The sequence below is a fragment of the Thermobia domestica genome, chromosome 2, assembly GCF_964235325.1.
Source record: "Thermobia domestica chromosome 2, izTheDome1.hap1.1, whole genome shotgun sequence".
NCBI lineage: Eukaryota > Metazoa > Arthropoda > Insecta > Zygentoma > Lepismatidae > Thermobia > Thermobia domestica.
The window spans coordinates 44,726,991-44,751,646 of NC_137455.1; positions in this window are offsets into that span (position 1 = coordinate 44,726,991).

Consider the following 24,656-nt stretch of genomic DNA (forward strand, 5'->3'; position numbering starts at 1 on the left):
TTATCTGTCAGGAAAGTAAATGTACACCTATTTTTCGAGTCTGGCATTCCTGCGCTCCATCCGTGGAGAGTATGAGAATTAAATCAATCAAATGTTTACTGAGGGGCAAAAAGAAAAGTTTAATCTGAATAAGACATTGTAGAGGAGCACAAGCTGTGAATACGAATAGTGCATAGTGTAAATAAAGGATGACACCGAAAGAGAAAGCCAGAAACAGCTGTTAAACTTAGAAAAAAGAGTAAAAATTGTCGAAGTGCGAACATAAAACTCAAATACAACAAATACGCCGACAACTCATCACCACGCTATGATCTTGGTGTAGTGGTTAAGGTGCTGGCTTACAAATTAAAAGAACGCGAGTTCGAATCCCAGTCAGAGACGTTTTTTAAAAACTTTGTTAATAATACATACAGCTCATGAGAGATGGTAAAAGAGGTCGTATTTAGTCTTTCGTAGCAATTATTATTGGTAATGTTTAGTACTGATAATACTTTTTGTCTTTGCGTATTGCTTTTATTCTCTTCTTAATTTTGAAAGAGAAGAATATCCGAACAAATGCCACCAAAATTCCTCATATTTTGAATGTAAACGCCATTTGCAATTAGTAAAGAATAAAAATTGAACGTTCGGATGTAGCTGCAAAAAAGTAAAAAGAAAAACATGGACGTGGAGTGTTCGAATCCATACTCATGGTTATTAAAAATACAATTTCTACATGCTTTACACCTCCCGACCACGTTCTACGTTAGCAATTAAGAGGTTTGTGTTTAGGGCCCGGTTTAGCTCTGACGCAACACAGGTGAGAGCAGGGAGCAAAACACCTTTTCTCTCTCCCCCGGTGTGTCTATTTATCTATCTATCTGTATATATATATATATATATATATAACGCTATTTGTGAATGCCATAACCACCCTAATTTTCAGCGGATTGAGACGAAACTTGGCACAAACATTAATTGTTGAAATATCTTGATGAGTTCGTTAACCAGAGTAATCAAATGAAAATGTTCAAAATGGCGGCCCTTCAAACTCTTAAAAACTTCCAAGGGAACCAAATTTCGCCCATAAATAGGTATTCAGAAAGTTTGAATAACTTTTCCTCTTTTACTGAGATATTTGTGTGCTAGGACTTATTGAAATATTGGACCCGATTAATCGCATAAAGAAGGTTCACGCTCTTTCGCTACGGTCAAGCTTTTTTTTTTCTTTTTTTGCAGGAGGGAGTTATTTTCGTATCGGAACAAGATGATTGTTAGTCATGATATGAAATTACACATTGAAAGGGAAGTAGCTTGTGAAACGTGTTATTTGAAAGAATAATATAATAAATGTGCTTTCCCCTAACACAGAGAACTGTAAATCATGTATTTCGAGTTTCGAGTTCGGGAGCGTGAATGGCGAGGAGTGTTATTTGATTTGCTTTTTAGTAACACATTGCATTGCAAATAAAGGTAGGCAACATAAGTGGTAAGTAAAATATTATTATTAATAATAATAATAATAATAATAATAATAATAATAATAATAATAATAATAATAGGTGTTGTTTGTGGCAAGACAATATCTTCCTCAATTCTTCTTCAAACGTAATAATTGTAACGCCATATCTCCCTTACAAACAAAATATTAGCAATTTATATCGAGAGAACGGGAAATTGTAGAGTGATGGGAGCAACGTTGGACAGTATGCACTCATAGTAATCAGAAAAATAAGCGATTTCAATGCAAAATGAACGAAGAGTCATTGTCATGGGTAGTCATGGAGCCACGGCAGAGCCCTCTTTAGGCAAAATGTCGATAACTTATATCGAGAGAACAGGAGGTGATAGTGAGATGGGACGAACGTTCTGCCGTGTCATGAAAAAACACTGTAACTTTGGCGGAGCATTTTTGCGAAAAAGAGCCGTAAAGTTTTCATCTGAAAATGTGATCTGTATCGTGTAGAACCAGTGTATCTTGACTTTAGAAACACGTGATTACATGTAATGTTACGTAAATGCATGTTGTGTGATTAAATTTGGTGAAAATTGATTGGTTGACCATTATTGCCCAGTTACACTTGTTCTACACGATACAGATCACATTTTCGGATGAAAACTTTACGGCTCATTTTCGCAAAACTGCTCCGCCAAAGTTAGTGTTTTGTCATGACACGGCAGAACGTTCGTCCCATCTCACTATCACCTCCTGTTCTCTCGATATAAGTTATCGACATTTTGCCTAAAGAGGGCTCTGCCGTGGCTCCATGACTACCCATGACAATGACTCTTCGTTCATTTTGCATTGAAATCGCTTATTTTTCTGATTACTATGAGTGCATACTGTCCAACGTTGCTCCCATCACTCTACAATTTCCCGTTCTCTCGATATAAATTGCTAATATTTTGTTTGTAAGGGAGATATGGCGTTACAATTATTACGTTTGAAGAAGAATTGAGGAAGATATTGTCTTGCCACAAACAACACCTATTATTATTATTATTATTATTATTATTATTATTATTATTATTATTATTATTATTATTATTATTATTATTATTATTAATAATAATATTTTACTTACCACTTATGTTGCCTACCTTTATTTGCAATGCAATGTGTTACTAAAAAGCAAATCAAATAACACTCCTCGCCATTCACGCTCCCGAACTCGAAACTCGAAATACATGATTTACAGTTCTCTGTGTTAGGGGAAAGCACATTTATTATATTATTCTTTCAAATAACACGTTTCACAAGCTACTTCCCTTTCAATGTGTAATTTCATATCATGACTAACAATCATCTTGTTCCGATACGAAAATAACTCCCTCCTGCAAAAAAAGAAAAAAAAAGCTTGACCGTAGCGAAAGAGCGTGAACCTTCTTTATGCGATTAATCGGGTCCAATATTTCAATAAGTCCTAGCACACAAATATCTCAGTAAAAGAGGAAAAGTTATTCAAACTTTCTGAATACCTATTTATGGGCGAAATTTGGTTCCCTTGGAAGTTTTTAAGAGTTTGAAGGGCCGCCATTTTGAACATTTTCATTTGATTACTCTGGTTAACGAACTCATCAAGATATTTCAACAATTAATGTTTGTGCCAAGTTTCGTCTCAATCCGCTGAAAATTAGGGTGGTTATGGCATTCACAAATAGCGTTATATATATATATATATATATATATATATATATATATATATATATATATATATATATACAGATAGATAGATAAATAGACACACCGGGGGAGAGAGAAAAGGTGTTTTGCTCCCTGCTCTCACCTGTGTTGCGTCAGAGCTAAACCGGGCCCTAAACACAAACCTCTTAATTGCTAACGTAGAACGTGGTCGGGAGGTGTAAAGCATGTAGAAATTGTATTTTTAATAACCATGAGTATGGATTCGAACACTCCACGTCCATGTTTTTCTTTTTACTTTTTGCAGCTACATCGGAACGTTCAATTTTTATTCTTTACTAATTGCAAATGGCGTTTACATTCAAAATATGAGGAATTTTGGTGGCATTTGTTCGGATATTCTTCTCTTTCAAAATTAAGAAGAGAATAAAAGCAATACGCAAAGACAAAAAGTATTATCAGTACTAAACATTACCAATAATAATTGCTACGAAAGACTAAATACGACCTCTTTTACCATCTCTCATGAGCTGTATGTATTATTAACAAAGTTTTTAAAAAACGTCTCTGACTGGGATTCGAACTCGCGTTCTTTTAATTTGTAAGCCAGCACCTTAACCACTACACCAAGATCATAGCGTGGTGATGAGTTGTCGGCGTATTTGTTGTATTTGAGTTTTATGTTCGCACTTCGACAATTTTTACTCTTTTTTCTAAGTTTAACAGCTGTTTCTGGCTTTCTCTTTCGGTGTCATCCTTTATTTACGCTATGCACTATTCGTATTCACAGCTTGTGCTCATCTACAATGTCTTATTCAGATTAAACTTTTCTTTTTGCCCCTCAGTAAACATTTGATTGATTTAATTCTCATACTCTCCACGGATGGAGCGCAGGAATGCCAGATTCGAAAAATAGGTGTACATTTACTTTCCTGACAGATAATACTACACGGCCTTATGTGTCTGTTTTCGTTTTCCTTTGAGGGACGCACTGAAGCTATATGAAACATGGATCCATATAGTTTAAGGTGGAATCCAAACTACCGTATGCGCTCACTTTTTCAATGCATTCCGACTGGAAATCGAATCTGAGATCACTTGCAGCAAGGATGTTCGCGCTAGCCACTGGATTAGCAGGAAGGATTGCTCTGCCTTGCGCACTATTTATTATCGTTTAACACAGAACAACACGATACAGTTGCAATGCAATTCACTTTAACTAACTAAAATAAAATATTTACGTGTTGCAGCATACGAGTGTATCCATTATTTTGATGACTATAAGTAGATAAGGTATATTAGAATTTACGAGGGAGGATCTGAAACTAAGTTTATAGAGCCGATATGGTATAGAGAAATGATGAGTGTGCAGTGTGTTCTTACTACACTATTAAATAAAACTTTACTAGAATCAATAGTTCTAAAGTTTGCAGCGTTTCTGATAATAAAACCTAATTGTTTGTATGGACATTTTACTATATAATCCAGGTGATTGTTGAACATAAGTTTTGAATCTAATATTATACCCAAGTCCTTAATATAATTTACCCTCTGAACTAACTGTTTATTAATTGTATATTGAGCTTCCGGGCTGTGCTTAATATTACTAAACACAATATAATTACATTTTTTTAAACATTAAATTGAAGTTTATTTCTTACTAGGCTATCTCTTTGATTATTTACTTCGATAAATAATTTAATGTCATTTGCGTACATTAGGCAGTTGGCATATTTAACAGTATAAAACGAAATATATATAAACACTTCGCTTTAGCCCTGATTCGTTTTACGTATCTTTAAATCATTATGTTATTATAATAAACATATCAGCTACTAATTACTAACCATAAACATGAATTGCGTCCAGAAATCGTCGATTTATTCTTCTGTTTTATACGTACATTAAATATCAACAGCAACCATAGCTTTTATACATATCTTCCAATTTCGTGTGTATCCATAATAGTCCTTTTCCATGACAACATGTCATGTCAATAATAACGTTCTTTCTTTTAATTATATCTAAGCTATATGCTTAATTATTGCGCCTCTGATCAATGTTGATAATATAGGTACAGATTAATTATAATAGGGATATATCGCTGTAAATGTCGCCCAGAACGGGAATTCCGTAACAGTATTACAGTGAAGGAAAGAACCCTGTGTATTTTCAAAACATTCACCTTTTGAATAGCCCTCGTACTAATTATTATTACATCAATCCTCGTATTAATTATTATTATTACATCAATATAAATATTTTTCTTTTCTCTTCTTTCTCCATATATATATATATCAATTCATTTATAATAACATTTTTCTTTTATTACTAATTACATATCATAAAACGTCGATTCATTACAAATATCATTTATGGGTCTATTCAAAATTATAAGTAATTGATGACTTACGTAGAGTTACTAGTTAATTGTTCCTCTTTTACATTGAGCGATAACATCCATATACAAACAACATTATTTATAATTAAGATCGTCATCTTATCAAAACAACAACAAGATCAGAAGGCAATAATTACATTTAAAGGCTTCAATTTAAAATCAATGTCATGGATTTCAAGTTAACATAATCAAATCTCTTTTGAACATGTAAAGTAAAATAAAGGTAAACATAACACTCAAAGTTAATACAAAGATAAAATAAATTAATCACATCATAACATGTTGCAGAAATATAAAGTCCAAATGAAGTATTCACAACACAACTCTTAACATCTGAGAGAATAAATTAAGAATTGTTATCCAAATTTAATTTAGTTAACATATCAGGGTTGACTAAAGTTTCAACTAGTTTTAGCCATTTCCAACTTTAATTTGATATTTATTTTCCTGTTCTTGTTCTACCTTTTCACTATGTCGCTGAAACTTCTGATGAAGTCCAATTCTAAGTGGATCTACAATAACAAGTATCTTCTTTCTAGCTACTTTCTCCACTACGGTGGGCAAAATATCTTCCGTTCGTCCGACAAAATATTCGCTGTTTGTGATGGCATTCTTTACAGCACTGGCACTTGCATCTTCAACTGTCTGGCTCGACATTTCAATATCAAGAATTTGAATACATTTCTTAGCAAGAATAAATCCAATTCCTCCAATGGCATAACACACATCTATCAAGGAAGTTTGTTCGTCAACTTCAACCATTTCCGCGATGGAAGTATAAAGCTGCTCGGCTATCAAAGCATTCACTTGAAAATAATAATCTGGAGATACTCGGAAATTCACGTCACATATAGTTTCTTTCACATATTCTTTCCCGAACAACAGCTGCAGTGGTGGAGGTTTCTCACCTTCTTCCTTTTCAGTGGAGATCAGGAAATAGAACGATGTCACATTCAAACAGTTACCTTCTCTGTTTTGGAAATAATCTTTCAAATCATGCGTAATTTTTCTTATAGGCGAATGCTTCAGAAAGTCTGCAAGTCCTTCATTCTTCTCTTTTCTTTCTTCTGTCCAATCTGCTAAATCCAAATTCCTTCTCGGCAACAAATCCATCAGTCGCGTGAGTGAAGATTTTATTTCTTCATTATTCTTCTTCAACTGTTCTCCATAAGTAACATCCCACAAAGGTATTGTTGCCTGTTTTATTCTATCTCCTACAGGTAGCTCAACTTTCGCCTTTTTAGAATCCTTATCAACAGAGTTTTCCAATTTTCGTTTACGATGATCAGCTTCGGCAACTTCGGCTGAAAGAACTCGCTTCTTCCAACTGTATCCATTCAAGGTCTTCACTGCCATCTGTTGGTCTTCTTCAGTTTTAAAGATCAAATAAATCCAAGAACTCGCTCTCTTCGGCGACTTAATAATATGGCTTCCCAACTTCAAATCGTCTGTCAACAATTTCTTCAATTTTTCTAACCGGTATAATCTCGGTAGACCTTTCACTTCAATTTTGAATACGCCTGTAGTGGTAGTAGAGGTTTCCTTGGCCGGAGATGACGGTTTTTCTTCAATTGTAACATCTCCCGCATCACCGTTCGTCACAGGTTCAATTGTTTCATTTCCATCCTGTTCTTCAATATTTTCATTTCGTTCATCGACTTTCTTCTGATCTTCTTCCGGTTCTACTTTCTTATTCACATCAGTACCGTTCACCCTTTTAATCAATACGTGCAAATCCTCTTTCAAACTATGCTGTAGCCGATCGAACCTTTCTTGTACACCTTGTACTTTATCTGCAAGAGATTTTTGCTGCGCTAGTATCTGTTCTAGCTTTTTTTGTTGTTGGTCAAATTTCTGTTCTAGCTTTTCATCTAGCTTTTCATCTAGCTTTTTATCGTATAATTTTTGTTGTTGATCAAATTTCTGTTCTAGCTTTTCATCTAGTAGTCGACTAAACATATCAATAAGTCTAGAATAGGAATGTTCAGACAGAGTTACGGCATTTCGAGATATGGTTTCATTTGAAATACTGGGTACTTCTTCAATCTCGGAATCCTGCATATTAGCAATTCTTTGTATTCTCTTCCCACTTCTCAAAATAGTGAAACTCATAAAAAGGTATATATACGTATGCACATAAACTCAGTTCTTACTATTCTTCGGAACTAAATAGTATAGTATAGTCCCGTGTCTTCGGCACCAGATAAAACGAAATATATATAAACACTTCGCTTTAGCCCTGATTCGTTTTACGTATCTTTAAATCATTATGTTATTATAATAAACATATCAGCTACTAATTACTAACCATAAACATGAATTGCGTCCAGAAATCGTCGATTTATTCTTCTGTTTTATACGTACATTAAATATCAACAGCAACCATAGCTTTTATACATATCTTCCAATTTCGTGTGTATCCATAATAGTCCTTTTCCATGACAACATGTCATGTCAATAATAACGTTCTTTCTTTTAATTATATCTAAGCTATATGCTTAATTATTGCGCCTCTGATCAATGTTGATAATATAGGTACAGATTAATTATAATAGGGATATATCGCTGTAAGTATTAGATATATCATTAATATACAATAAAAAAGAAGAGGTCCAAGGTTGGAACCTTAAGGTACTCCAGGATTACATATATATTCTACGGACTTAAATTGTTTGTGCATCACATATTGCACTCGATCCGTAAGATATGATCGAAAGAGTTTTATATATTGTGAACATAATCCAAATTTATCAAGTTTATCCATTAGTATTGTTTGATCAATCTTGTCAAATGCTTTGGAAAAGTCAAAATAGACTGAGTGGACAGATGAACGCCTATGGAAAATAGTATATGTGTATTGAACGTAATTAATTAAATTTGTCATTGTAGATCTGCCAGGGTAAAACCCATGTTGAAATTCCGAAATATGTGGTTTGACATGCTTTAGAATTCGATCAAACAAAATGTGTTCAAATATTTTTACTGGTGCACATAATATTGCTATGAGTCGATAATTTTCAATTACTTTGCTATCTCCTGATTTCAAAACAGGACATACACGAGTTGTTTTCCATAATGTAGGGAAACAACTAGTTTTTATAATCATATTATTAAAGATGGAGCAAAGTGGATTCATAAGTAGTTCAGAGCATGCCTTAAGTATATAAGGAGGTAATCCATCAGGTCCACCAGCCTTTTTTGGTTTAAGTTTCTTTATAGCAATTCTATATTCATTGATGGATACACTATTTAAAGTTAAACTATGAGAAACAAATATATTATCACTAGTGGGCCAGTGTATGGTATTGGGGGAGGTTTCATATACAGATTGAAAGAATTGGGCATACCCATCAGCTATACTTTTACCAGTTTCCAATACATTATTTTGATATTATAGTATGCTATTATTGTGTCTCATTTTTCCCTTTTTATTTTGAACTAAATTCCAAAAAGAACGGACATCACATCTAATGTCTTTTTCAATTTGTTTTACAAAATCAGAGTATGCAATATTTATAATTTTCTTTAATTCTCTCCTGATCTGTACGAACATAAATTTATTATATTCAGAAAATTTTGACTTTTTTCTATAATATTCTTTTAATTTTAATTTATTTATAATATTCTTTGTGAACCAACATGGATATTTCTTTTAAGTATATATCCTTTTCCTGGGAACAGTTACATCAAATATTGAGTTCAAAATCTGATAAAAGTTATAAACTGTGTCCTCTACATTACAGGAGGTACTTACAACGTTAAAGTTAGCTTCACTTAAGAGTTTATATAATTGCATAAAATCCGCTCTTTTAAAATGTCGTTCAATAGTATATTCTCTTTTTATATAGTTAATTACTCTTTCTTGTTTAATCATAATAATTAATAAAGGACAGTGTTTATCCGGTTTAACCATTGGGTCATTTTCTTTGAAGATTTCAATTCTTTCTTCAAAGTTCGATAAAACTAGGTCAAGAGTTCTATAATTACAATTCCTAATATTATTCAGTGAGCACAAACCAGAAATATTCAAAAAAAAATTGATAGTGTTTTATAACAAGTCCCTCCTGTTGTAATATCATACTTAGAATCAGTGATTAAAGGAAGATTAAAATCTCCTATTACAATTACATTTTCATTAAACCAGTCGTAATTTGTTTCAACTAAATTATAAAAAGATATGTAACTTTCAATTTTAGATGCAGGGCAAAAATAAATTCCAAAAATGTAATATACTTGGTGGTTTAAAATTATTCTAACACAGATAACTTCATTTTCATTACCCAGATCAATTCTATAAGAGCTGATAACTTTTTTTTTTACTGCAATCAGCACTTCACCACCTCTTTTATTTAATCTATCAGTACGATAAACTTTGTAAGAATCAGTAAATAATTCATTATTTGTAATTCCATCATGCAACCATGTTTCTGTTAATACAATAATGTCATATTCACAAGACAGGTAATTCAGATAAAACTCATTAATTTTAGTATTCAAACCATTTACATATTGATAATAAACAGTCATGCCATTATGACAATCCATCTATTATATATTTAAAACATCTTCAAGTGTTTTTAATACAAATACATTCCTATCATCTACCTTTTTTCTCAGTTTTATTGTACCTGCATCATCCATTCACAAATAAGCACAACCCTTTTCCCGTTTAACTTTCCTAGCCTGTCTCATAATATCCTTTCTACATCGTATTAGACTTTGATTGATGTACACGGGTTGGTCTTTACTGAAGCCAACTTGAATTGCGTTCAAATTTATTTTAACCTTCCTTTTTCGCAAGAATTCCTCTTTATCAACCCTCCTAACAAACTTAACAATAATACCACTTTCAGGCTGATTTGGAGTCTGTTTCAACCTATGACATACATCAATTGCTTCCCTTTTAACATATAAGTCCAAAGCATGACCGACACTTTTTTTACAATTTCATAAGTATTTTCATTCGGTAACTGTGGAATTCCATATATTTCAATAGTATTTCTTCTGTTATATTGATCAAACAATAAGCGCGTTTCATTTAGTTCTTTCTTTAAAAGTGAATTTTCTTCCTTTAGTTGATCAATTTTAACAAGACACTCATTTATTGTCTCAGTTTGAATTTTTATTAGGGTTGTACTTTCATCTAGTTTCTGGTGAGCAAATTCTAATGATTTTCCCAGTTCACGTTCAAGTTCTTTATTAGAGCTTTTTAATTTCGTCATTTCGTCTTTGAGATCCTTAAGCAATTTGTAGATATCTCTCAAAGATGGAATATCGGGATCTTGAGCAGCTTCCACGTGCATACTAGTGCGTCTGTTTCTTGAGCAATTTTTACACCTCCATAATTGATTCATAGATTTCATGCATTCAATATCAGTATTGGTTAATTTTGCACATTTCAAATAGCATACATTATAACAGTCTGTCCACTGAACTTTGTATGATTCTTGTCTTGGTATAGATTTTTCACATTCAGTACACGCACTCATTTTATTATCGTTTTTTTTTTCTTTCTTCTACAACCGACAACCTAGTGATATTAGGACGCACTCCGAATATATTAACTCGGTGCTGGCAACTATGATTGTAACTATCAATTGTTTGTTTACATTTCCACTTCGCAGCTAACCAGCAGCATGGTTTTCAATGTTTAAATGTAGATAAAATAGAGAAATGACGTGTTAGGTAATTCAAACAAATCTACATTACTTACTGTTTATGCTAGTTCACTTCATTTGAGATCACAACACAGAAAAATCATCACATTTACATAACAACTTCGGAGCACAAATGAATACGTGTTACCTTCTCATCGCCAGTGTAGCCAACATGCAAGGCATGTTCAGCCTTGCAAGGCATGTTCAGTCAACATAATGTGGCTGAACATGTAAGGACGGGATTTTTTACCAAGAAGGAATCTTCAAACTCATCCCATGATGCAATAAGTGTCTCAACCGATAAGGTGACTATGTAAAATATAACCTAATGTATGTACTATCTGTTGGCTGTATTGGTTGTATGAAATAATATCTACACGTGTCATTGCAGCCTTTGTAACCTTAGTTTCCGATCACCCTTCGTAGTTAAAGTACTACTATCTCCCCATATCTCTTTGTATGTGTTTGTGTGTACATTTGATACATAGAAAACCTGCAAGCAGGCACTCACAAATATTGATGGAAGCAATTTTATGCTTTTCCAATAAACTGCTTAGCCAGTAATGATGTTTACAAGTGTCTGACATAAATATATATGTGTGCTATTCGGAACAACTTCTGAAATTATCATGTGGATGAAATTGAAGATTTTAAATATTCAGTGAGCCATTATTCTCAGGGGAAAATACGTATTTGTTTTGTTCCTTTAGTGAATTGTTACGCAAGAAAGAAAAAAAAATCAGACAAGTAACTATTAGTGAGCATAAAGTCTGTTTAATGATTCTGTTTAATGTCTATCGCGTTGATCATAAAACAGTTGACAAACAACAATTTCAAAGCGAAAGCAAATTGTTTGATAGCAATATCCCACCTGGGAACTAGTGGTTTAACTTCCTCTATGAGACAAGTTTGAAATTTCGGAAGCGTGTCACGTTATTATAAATTTCTGTCTTCTTTCAATTTTACTAGTAATTAAATTTGAATTTTTCTCTTTTTGGAAAGACGACTGAATGTGAACTAATTATTTTTATCATTTTCTGTAAGTCCAATATCACCATTTTAAAAGCCTTTCTTGTCTCTGATGTCTTCAGGATTCGAATTTATTACAACCCAAGTTAGCTAGCCTCCCCCCATATATATATATATATATATATATATATATATATATATATATATATATATATATATATTAAATGAATTTAATGTAAGAGTGGCTCAGTGGTAGAGAATGCTTACCGGTGGTGCGTGGGGTTCCTGATTCAATCCCCAGTCAAGTAAATGGTGGTGGACAACATCGTATACGTGATTTTTCTCGTGATACTCCCGTTTCCTCCCACATCCTCATTTCATTAATTCTTCCATCATCATTCAGTTGTCTTAATCATCCGTATCCTTTAGTCCAAAGGGTATATACGAGGGACGTTAAACTGAAAGATTTCCTTTCATTTTTCATTAATGAAAATTGACAGTTCGTTAGTGCTACGTTAGTGAACATTCATATTCTAAACCTAACGTTACTGCTAACACACCACCCCCAAGTTATTAGATATTATTAGGAGGCAACTTAAAAATTTACCAACATTTACACTAATTGTCCCACAATTATGTGACAACTACCACTAGTTAGTGCATTGTTAGTGCATGTTAGTGCTTTAACACAAATCTGAGTTCTATCATAGTATTAAAGTAATTAGCTATTGTTGGTGAGGAGACAAATTGAAACTTGCCAACTTTTACACTAATTGTCCACAAACATAGGACAAGTGCCATTCGTTAGTGCTACGTTTCTGCACATTAATGCTCAAGTATCAACATTTGTGCTACCATAGTATCAATGTTACTAGCAATTATTGATGGGGAACCATCTTGGGATTTTTTTAAATATATTTTTCAATAATTTTGCCACAAACATGGGACATGTGCAATTTATTATTATTAACACTTAATGCTCTAACAACTAATGTTAGTACTGTCATAGTATCAAAGTTATAAATATCGATGGGGAGCCAATTTGAGATTTAAAAACTTTTATACTAATTGTCCCACGCGTATGGTGCAAGTGTCATTCGCCAGTGTTACTTTAGTGCTGATTAGACTATAACACTAATGTCAGTGATATTATAATATAAAAGTTATTAGTTACCATTTGTGAAGGCAGCTTTAGATTTACAAACCTTTAAATTAACCGTCTCTCAAATAAGAAATTAGTGAAATTCGTTAGTACCGTATTACATTAGCACTCATTAATTCTTTAACACTTGCACTCTCATAGTCTCAAACTTATTAGCGATTATTTATTGATAGGCCAAGTTGAGATTCACGAACTCTTTCACTAATTGTCCCACAAATATGGAACAAGTGCCATTCCTTAGTGATGCGTTAGTGCAACTATAGTGATCTAATGCTAATGTTAGTGCTATCAAACTATCTATGTTTTCGCAATTATAAGTAGTATTCTAACTTGAAATTTATCAACTTTCACACTAATTCTCTCACAAACATAGAATAAGCGCCGTTTGTTAGTGCTACATTGATGCATTACTACTATAATACTAACTTTAGTGCTTCCATAGTATCAAAGTTATTAGCGATTACTAGTCGTGGAGCCAACTTGAGATTTTTAACAACTTTCACACTAATTGTCTCATAAATATAGAACAAGTGTCATTGACTAGTGCATCATTAGTGCACATTAGTTACTAACGTTAGCTACCACAATATCAAAGTTATTAGCAATTAGTAGCTAGTGGTGAGGCCAACTTGAGATTTTCCAACTTTTACACTAACTATCCGACAAACATGGAAGAAGCTCCACTAACATTCGTTAGTGCTATCAAAATCTCAAAGTTGTTAGCGAATGTTACTAAGGGTAACTTGAGATTTACAAATGTATATTCTAAATGTTCCAAAAATATAGCACAAATGTTATTCGTTAGCGCTATTAACACAATAGTTGAATGTTCTGTAACAGGTAGACATATTAATGATCTTACTTTTCTTTATCCTAAATTACAAACCGGGTACAATGCTACGTTCACAAAAGCTCTCTCCACTGACTTCTATCCTTAGCCAACTGGATCTAGTTTCTACTTTGTATTCCTATTTCTGTGAGATATACCTTAATATTATCCTCACATCTGCACCTATTTATTCCTAACCCTTTGGGGATCCCATGGTACAATTTGTACCATACGGGGTGTTTCATAGTACATTGCGTTGTAACTCTCCTATTTGAGCTTTTTGGTCCGTTTTTTTTTTTTTTCAAGTCCAGAGGCATTGTAGAAGACCTTAGGTATGGTTTCACACCTTCCTGCGTCGAGACATAGGAGGTGATGACGTCATAATTCTAAAATATATATTTTCTTTTAATATTGCGGGGCCGGTCTATGTTCATTATTTTTTGGCGTGCTTATTTTTGCACGTAAAAGATTGAAATTTTGCACAAACATTCAGTCCACCGAGTAGTATTTACCAGATTTTTTTCAGATTTCTGCGTTGAAACAGGGGGGATCCAGAGGGGCAAAAAATTGAAAAAAGGGATATTTTACCAAAAAATTCCTTTCTTCGCGATTTTCCCGCCTTAGATACATGGTGAAGACAAGTGAATGGTACCGCCTGAAAGGCAGTTCGATTCTGAAGAGAATAATGTGCAACACATGACCCTAGGGTAATTAGGGAAATGTCATGGAATTTTTATCAAAATATACTTCTGTATAGGGGAATTTTGGACATTTTCGGTATTATTTTTTGGCGGGCTTATTTTTGCACCTAGAAGATTGAAATTGTACACAAACATTCAATCCACCGAGGAGTATTTACCAGATTTTTTCGTACTTCTGTGTTAAGACAGGGGGGTACAGAGGGGCTAAACGTTGAAAAAGGGAAATTTTTACCAAAAAAATCCCTTTCACCGGATTTTCTCGCCTTAGGTACATGATGGAGACACGTGAGTGGTACCACCTGAAAGGCAGTTCTATTCTGAAGAGAATGATGGGCAATCCATGATCCTAGGGTAATTAGGGATGCTTCAGGGAATGTTTAAAAATTTCCCTCTGTATACGGGAATATGGGACATTGTCCGTATATATTTTTTTGGCGGGCTTACTTTTGCACCTGGAAAATTGGAATTGTGCATAAACATTCAGCCCACCTAGTAGTATTTATCAGATTTTTTCAGATCTCTGCGTTAAAACAAGGGGGTTCAGAGGGGCTAAAATTTGAAAAAAAAGGATATTTAGACCCAAAAATCCCTTTTTTCGGGATTTTCCCTCCTTAGATACATGATGGAAACACGTGATTCATACCACCAGAAAGGCAGTTCTAAGCGGAAGAGAATGACGGGCGAAACATGACCCTAGGCTAATTAGGGATGTCTCAGGAATTTTTTACCTGAGATCATGGTGTTTTACGGTAATTTGGGGCATGGAGGAAATTCCTGATAAAATTTCTCCCGCCCTTAGTATTCAAGATAGAAACTTGAAATTTGGCACACACATTCAGTATGCCAAGTACTATTTATCAGATTTTTTTATGGCTAGGTTCACACAGGGCCGCTCCAGAGGGGCCCAAAGTGCGAGAAAAATTTCCACCGAAATTTTCCCTTTGACATCATTTTTCCCGCTCCTGGTATGAGCATGCAAGTGGTACCATTTGAAAGCCAGCTCCATTCTGAAGAGAATTAGGTATGAACCATGATCCTAGGATATATAGTGACGATGCAGTAGCTGCTTGACTGAAAGTCTAAAAAATAGCCCAAAAAGCCGGGTACCGGAAAGGGCTAATGGTCGTTTTCCGATTGGTTCTCCAGCTAAAATTTTGAAAGCATTTCCACTTTCTTCCATTCTGGCTACACGACCTGCCCACTGAGCCTCCTAGATTTGATGACCCTAACAATGTTTGGTAAACGGTATAAATATTGCAGTTCCTCGATATGAAGTTTCCGCCATTTCCTATTCCCGTCCCTTTAGAGTTCGAATTTTTATCTCAGGATTTTATTTTCAAATACTTTCAATCTGTATTCTTCCCTCAAAGTAAGCGATCATGTTTCGCAATCAAACAGTATAACAGGTATAATTAACTTTTTATGTACTGTATTTCGTGCTTCAAATTCTTCGATGGAATTCGAGAAGACAATAGATTTTCTAATAACGCCAATTTCCTACTTTCAATCTACATTTAATTAAGTCGTGAATACGGTTTTGATCAGTTAATGTTGACCCAAGATAACATAATCAACTTTGTCAAATGTACTTGTATTATTTGATATTTACACGTCCATAATTTGCAGTATTATAATGACGGAGAATTTCTATGTATTTAGTCTTTTTTATATATATATTTACTTTTAAACCCATCTCCTTGCACGCGTTAAATAAAACCTCTGAATATATTTCTATTAGTCTCATATCATTAGAGTTGCCATATGTCCGTATTTTGTACGGACTGTTTGTATTTTCGTGCCCGTGTCCATATTAGGGATGGCCGGATCCGGATCTGGCCTGATCCGAAGATCCGGATCTGATTGGGTCCGGATCCTTTGGATCCGGATCTCGGATCTGGATCCGGATCTCGGATTTCGGATCTGGATCCGGATCTCGGATTTCGGATCTGGATCCGGATCTCGGATTTTGAATCTGGATCCGGATCTCGGATTTCGGATCTGGATCCGGATCTCGGATTTCGGATCTGGATCCGGATCTCGGATCTGGATCCGGATCTCGAATCTCGGATCTGGATTGGGATCTCGGATCTGGGTTCGAAATTCGGATCTGGATCCGAAATCCGGATCTCGGATCTTGATTCTTATCCAAACCCACATCCCATCCAAATTATGATAAACTTGAATATCTAAAATTCGCCGAAAGTAATTTCACGAAGTCCTGACAGTGAAGAAGAGAACAGAAAATTAAGACGAATATTGACAAGTCTATTTGTTTCCTTCATTCTACTCTAAAGATCAAATGTTTGGCTTACTTAAGAAAAAAAAAATGATCCGGATGAGAGTTCGAATGTCGAATCTAGGTCCACTCGGTTGCAGGACCGAGATGAATATTTAAAATTCCTCAATGCACCTATTTCATTGACAGTTAAGAAAACATAAACAGTTAAGACAAGTATTTACTACTTTTTACGTATATTTATCTTGCTAAGTCTGCTCAAAATATCAAATGTATACCCTACAATTAGATTTAATAATTATTTAGTAAATCACAATATGAGCACCGAGAATAAACTATGAATTTTGGTGCCTCTTATCTAGATTTGAAATTTCGGATTCATACATAGAATCAGGCTGAAATATAAATACTTGAGATCTGGAAACCGAAACATGTGCTAGTACCAAGATCGTAGCCGTTTGTACAGTGGCGTATTTACGATTTTGTTTCGGGGGGAGGCTTTGCCTGAAAATGTGAAAATTCTGCAAGATATTTCATATAGTTTACTATAGAGTTTACTATAGTAAGTAAAATTTCGGGGGGGGGGATTAAGCCCGGAAGCCTCTCCCCTAAATACGCCATTGCGTTTGCACCTAGGTAATGCGAGCGGAAGGCACTTGCACTAATTCCGCATGTAGTTTGAGGAACACGAGAAATTAAAAACAGATAAATATTCTTTTTCAGGAGTAAGTCGCGCTTTAACATGACTTTTCATGAGTGTTGTGTTCAAATATGAAAACTGTAATGACAACTTGTTTGAAATAAAAACCTTTTCATTTTTAACAATAAAGTTAGGTACTTTCACATTGGAGAAAAATTAGCAAGGCACATACCACTGATTAGGGTGCTGATTCTTATGGAAGCTTTCAATTGAACCGGAAGATTTCCTCATGTTAGTATCGGATTGCCACAATTCACCTTGCTGAAAGACGTGGTTTATCAGGAGGTCGGACAAGGTTCTTTTGAACGTAGCCTGTAGACTGCTTCTAGTCTCAATTATTCCCATATAACAAGACTAGCCATATACATAGTTGGTTCGAAATAAGTTAAAATATCACTAATTGACCTTAAGGGGATAATCGTGATTTAAATATTCGTAAATAAGAAGAGATGTGAAAGTTAAGCGGTAAAATAAATCCGATAATTCCGGAATAAAGAGATTTATATGCAACCTAATGATAGCAATAAAACTCTTTATGTAACATTTTCAAAGCTAAAATTAACAGTTATCTTCTTGAAGAGGGTTTACGGCAACATAGAATATTACAAATTCAATTATTATAAGTAGTACCTCTGACAGCCCTGCATTTCACATCACCATCGCCCTTCATCCTGACAAGTGGGCAATTCACTTACCCACAATGACTTTTCAGGCGTTCCAGTGACATCAATTTCTCAGTTTGGGTTTGGGATCATGCTTCGGTGAACCTTGACTATCACCATCAGCAGCTATTAGAGAATCAGAATTTATTTCTGTATTAGATAATGTGGGTAACTATAGCTTTTCGTCTATAGAAGTCGGAGAGTGTATGGTATTATCGCAGGAAATATTTGATACATAAAACTTAGACTGTCAGTATTTAGGAGCAACTTTTAAAATAATCAGTTACTGTAAATGTGCTACAGATTAGCCGAGAAAACCCAACAGCCATAGTCGAGTGGACTGCGGCATTAGGCTGTGGATCCTTTTACTGTAAATGTCTTGGATTCAAATCCCGCTTCAAATGAACGTAAGCCCGATGGTAGAAACCAAAGGACTGTCGTGCCAAGAATTTAATTTGTTTTAATTATCATAAATGCCTTCTTCATTATTAAATTTTATCCAATATTTTCTTTTCAACCAGTTTGCGAAACTCAGAGCTAGCTACTTGTTTTCTTTTTAATTCATGTTCATAGTTAGCACAACTAGTCACTAAGGAAAAACAATCATTTCAATAAAATTCGCCTCGCGTCTTTCGTAGCTCTAAGTTATTTTCAGCTTTTTTTTAAAAGCTGAAGGGCGTTTTATCACTTTCCCCTCGCTTTCCCTATTTTTTTTCTAGTTTTACCTATGTTTCTTTTGCACGGACATTGCGCCTATATGCACATGCTTAGTGTGTTCGTTTACAAGAGCGGGCCATTTTCCTGCCACTATAGAAAGTAGAGTGCCCTGTATCAGAGAAATATTAATTAACGTATGTAAGTGAATATATCTGTAATGAAGTCATAACTTCTCAGTTTTTGCATCGCACATAGTTTCCTCATCCTCATTAATCTCTTCACCCCCGCTTCCTGAATTCCAGTTCTGGTATTCTTTCTTGAGCAAGGCCTATTTAATGGGAGACTGATGTCTCATGTAGGCTTATTAACTATATCATCAGCAATAAAGAAAGTAGGGTTTAATTTGCACTAATTTTAGAACATTACGTTAATTAAATAATAATAATAATACGGAGTGAGCTCAGGCTACTTGTTAGGATTCTTGCTTCGCAATTGGATTATACCGGGTTCGAATTCGGAGACCAGCTATCCTGACTGAGGATTTTCCAGGGTTGTTCCTCAGTTATACTGGGCAAATGCTAGGTTAGTACCTTGATCTAAGGCTCTGGAGACCTTCCTTCCATTCCTTTCCCAATGTTTTCATCTGTTGATTATTACAGTGTAAAGTGGCCTCTGAGGATGTATCTGGTAGCTTATAGTAAATAAACAATAACGACTTAATATATCTTCACGAAACGTGTGGGTTAATTTAACTATAGCCTTACAGTCCCAATAGATAGCTAAAGTTTTAATATTAATTTCCTGACTTTTAAATACTATTTTCATATTGCTTCAGCTTTCAATTTTCTCATGTATGTTCCACCGAGAATTGAACCTGAGATCACATAAACAAATGCGAATATGTTAAATATTTTTGATCACTTTAATATACAAAACACAAAACGCTTCAATGATACGATGCATGGATATGTTTTGGTTACGTCCTGCAATGTATGATTAAAGAAACCTGGAGGGTGAAGAAGAAATAACAGAGATCTCTTTTATATTTACTCCTTCAACAAACTCCTGACCTCAGAAGAGCAAGCCATAAGTTAGGTAATAAAGTCATACAACGAACACTTTTATTAATACTAATAATACTACACAACCATATCGCTCTCCTGAAATTCTCGTGTGTATGTTTAAATATCTACTGTTGTTCCACGCCAACCAGTCTATATTTTTTGTTGTACCTTCGAAGTGAAAGATTTGTTGATGGTTGGACTCTAGTGAGTCAGAAACTACTATTAATAAAGAGTTGGTTTTGTCCAGTATTCCTGCGATTAGAAGGGTCTTATCTAAAAGATATTTCATTTGTATATGAGAAAATAAGAAAGTTTATATAAGAAAGTAAATATTGCAAGGTTAAAATAACATAAAGAACAAAGGTAGCACAAACGTGTTATGGAAACATTTAAAAGCACAGCATCCTACTATATTAGTGAATCCGAAAACAGTTTTGACGAATTTTAGATATTCAATTTTATCATCACAATTTCAGATGTAGGTTTGGATACGAATCAATATCTGAGATTCGGACCCAGATCCGAGATCCGAGTTTCGGATCCAGATCCGAGATCCGAGTTTCGGATCCAGATCCGAGATCCGGACCCAGATCCGAGATCCGAGTTTCGGATCCAGATCCGATATCCGAATTTCGGATCCAGATCCGAGATCCGGACCCAGATCCGAGATCCGGATCTTGGTTCGCATCCGAGATCCGGATCTGAGATTCGGATCCGAGATCCGGATCTAGGTCCGGATCCGGCAAGATCCGGATCCGGATCTCACTGGATCCGGGATATCCGGATCCGAAAATTTTTGGCCATCTCTAGTCCATATCCGTATCGTACAAAGCATGAAACAAGAAAATATCCGCATTTGACAGTTTTTGGAGCCTGCCCGAAAATTTCCGAGTCGGGAATCGCTAAAATCTCGGGCGAAAAGAATTGTGTTTTCATCATGTATTGTAACTTATATTTTAGTAACTAAGATTATGTTTTTTTTTAAAAAGTGTCTCAGTTTTCCATTCCAGGATTCTTTTGGTTAGATTTAATGTACGTAATCAAATGGCATGATTTATTATATTCGTGGTTATGAAAAAAATATGAAACATATTAGTTTCCAATGGTGTTTTAAATATTACAGTAAACATTTGTATGGTAACCTTAAAAAGTTTATTTTTAGGTAAGAAGTTTCGAAATATTTATTCTGTGTTTGGGCACCGTATCTTTGACGGGTCGCCATTTTAGGGCTTGTCCGTATTTTGCATCAAAATGTTATGGCAACCCTACATTTAATCCACTATAAGATATACATATACGCCATAATCTGGTGAGTACCATTCAGCTCTTGGCCCAGGTGGCGTAGAAAATTTAGTTAAACGTCATATCTAGTTTTACTCATTTTAGAAATTATGTTTTGCTGGGGCAACAAATCATTTAGGGAAGACATTGACTGCTCTAGTTTGTCCTTGGTTACGGGCTTGTCACTAAAATATAAAATTTGGCAATATATATGACAATATTAGAACTTCCAGGTAATCAACATTATTAATAATAAGATTTTTAAAATACTTGTATATCAAATTACAAAGTACATACATATGTATGTATGGAATTCATAGTCTATAAGAAAAAGCGCTTTCGAGTTCAGAGCCTAATAGCTCAGTGGTAAAATGCTCACCTCTGCCGCGTGGTTCTCTGGTACGAATACCAGCTCCCGTTCAATGAGCTTTGTATAGTGGAATGCAATTCAACATTCGATTACGAATTGTGTGTAGCTTATGTTGATCCTAAACCTAAATAAATACATTCTCGAGTTCGATTCGCGGCGGAAGCTACGCTAAGCTGTAGGTCCACCTCTTATATGACCTAGCTGCTGAAAGGGGCGCTAAACTCGAATTCTAATCCTAGCACTAAAAGAAATACATTGTTATAACACATTTTAAAATTGTAACTACTTTCAGTTGTACTATTGATACTATAATGTCTGTTAATTGAATAACCCTAAAAATGATAAAGCAAGATGCTGCGCAGACGAATTGTTAAACGTGTGTGTGTTAGCTGCATTTTTCTTTAAGTTTGATTTCCATTGGGAAGAGATAAATAATGAATCTTCTTGTATGAAATAGGTCGAGAAACCCAGCATCAATTCAAAGGAATTCGCAATGTCCTGACTACTCCAACGTAAAATCTTCTACTGAGGCTTAAGCTGTTCGGGGCTTTGTGCCAAAACATTTCCTTTCTTTTTTTTAGTTTAAAGAACACCTTGAAGAAATTAAAAAGCTATTTGAATTAAAAAGTAGCAGTTTCTTTTCTAGAATGACACGAATAACGTGGTTCGGAACCTATGTTCTAACTTAAACTTACCTCTTGAAACCAATAGTCCTTCGTCAGCTCAATGTTGCCAAATTTTATTTATTATTATTATTATTATTATTATTATTATTATTATTATTATTATTATTATTATTATTATTATTATTATTATTATTATTATATCTCAATATAAACCTGTTTTATCCCTGGAACCGGGAACTCCCAGGGAATGTTCGTTTTGTTGTAGATTTGAGTTGACAACACTCAATGCTCCATCTCCCGTGACTTTTACTCATCCTAGGGGGACTGTCAGTTGCTTTCTTTACTGTGCTCGTGACACATCTCGTTTTGTCTAATTACAGTAATTACAGAACGTTCTTAGGGCACTTAGTGCCCCAGTGTACGGTTAGTGTGTTTTTCTTCACGTGTACATATATAATTTCCACAGTATTATGCATGTTTTTGTGTATTGTTTGCAGACGTTTAGTTAACAATGGATAAACTTCCAACTTTCAACTAAACAAAACGTTTTAAATGAGTTACAGCGTTCTTCTGAGACTGATGAACAGGAAACACTTGACGATATATCTCAAAGTGAAAATGAAGCAGACCTTTTTGGAAGAAGATGATGTTATGTCAGTTGTTCTTTTGGGTCTAGATCAAAACTCCCACAGCCAAAACTCCCACGCTGAAGAAATGTCAAAACGCCCACACAATCGGCCATAACTCACACACAAATGGACAAATCTCCCAAATGCACGAACGGTCAAAGCTCCCACAGCCAAAACTCCCACTCTCATGAAATGTCAAAACGCCCACACAATCGGTCATAACTCCCACACAAATGGACAAAACACCCACACATAGCAACGGTCACAATCACCGTTTTGCCATTTGTGTGGGAGTTTTGTCCATTTATGTGAGGATTGTGACCGTCGCTATGTGTGGGAGTTTTGTCCATTTCTGTGGGAGTTATGACCGTTGGGGGCTATGAGCGTTTACCTGTGTGGGAGTTTTGGCTGTGGGAGTTTTGATCGTTCGTACATTTGGGAGATTTGTCCATTTGTGTGGGAGTTATGACCGATTGTGTGGGCGTTTTGACATTTTCTGAGTGTGGGAGTTTTGGCTGTGGGAGTTTTGACCTGCTCCCGTTTTTTTCACCAGATGTATTAGAAGATGAGTATGTACACTAGGGCGTCAATTATTTTGGAAAATTTCGTGTTTCGAAACGCACACCCCCCAAATATATTCTATGTGACCCTAAACACGCATTGGAGAAATAGTAGCTCTCTACGAGTACGTTAACCCGTGCCGACTTGACGACAAAGTCATGAAATTTACGTTTCCACCTTATAATATAATTTAGAATTTCCAACCGTTATAACAGAGAAACTAAAAGAGACAGAGAAACAAAACTTTGCACGAAGCAACTAGAGAAAGGACGACATCTGTCCGTGTATTAACAACACCACCGGATGAACAATGTTGCCAACCCAAGAGAAAGTTATGTTTTTGTAAATTGAAGCACCTAAATTGGATATTATCATTGGAAGCAACAATGAAAATAAAGACAAAAGAGATGGTAAACGTAGATCAGTGTTGCAAACTTTTCGAGAAATAACGTGAAACATGGGCTGAATGAAAGCATGCATGTGCTATATGCACAGTTAGCGCATATAGGAAGTGCGGTACTAACGTTTTGTAACCTTAAATTGAATAGTAATAACATTTGTTTACTCTGACTCTAGATCTAGAAGGGTTTGCGGAACAGTGTTGCAATCAACGGAAGAGAAAAGTTGAGTTTGGAAAAGGTACAATAACTTGGAAAAGATCACTAGTACTGTGTAGTTTAAAACCTATAATGCAAGGCCGTAGAGCATGAGGAATAGTACCGTGGTTATGTGAGATCGATAAGTCACGTACTGACCGAGATGTTCGTTATCTTGTTAAACTTTGAAGTAAGATTCGTAAAAGGTGGCAACGCTGCACAGTAGGTTCGAATCCTAACAACCTGGTTAAAATATGAAATCAGCGCGCAGTTTGCATGGGTTTACGTACCCGTGGGTTTTCTAGATCATTGATAACGATGATGACGTCAAGAGTAAAAATCCGCCGCTGTGCAGCGTTGCCATCTTTTATGAATCTTACTTCTCAGCTTTAAGAAGATAACGAATATATCTGTCAGTATGTAGCTTATCGATC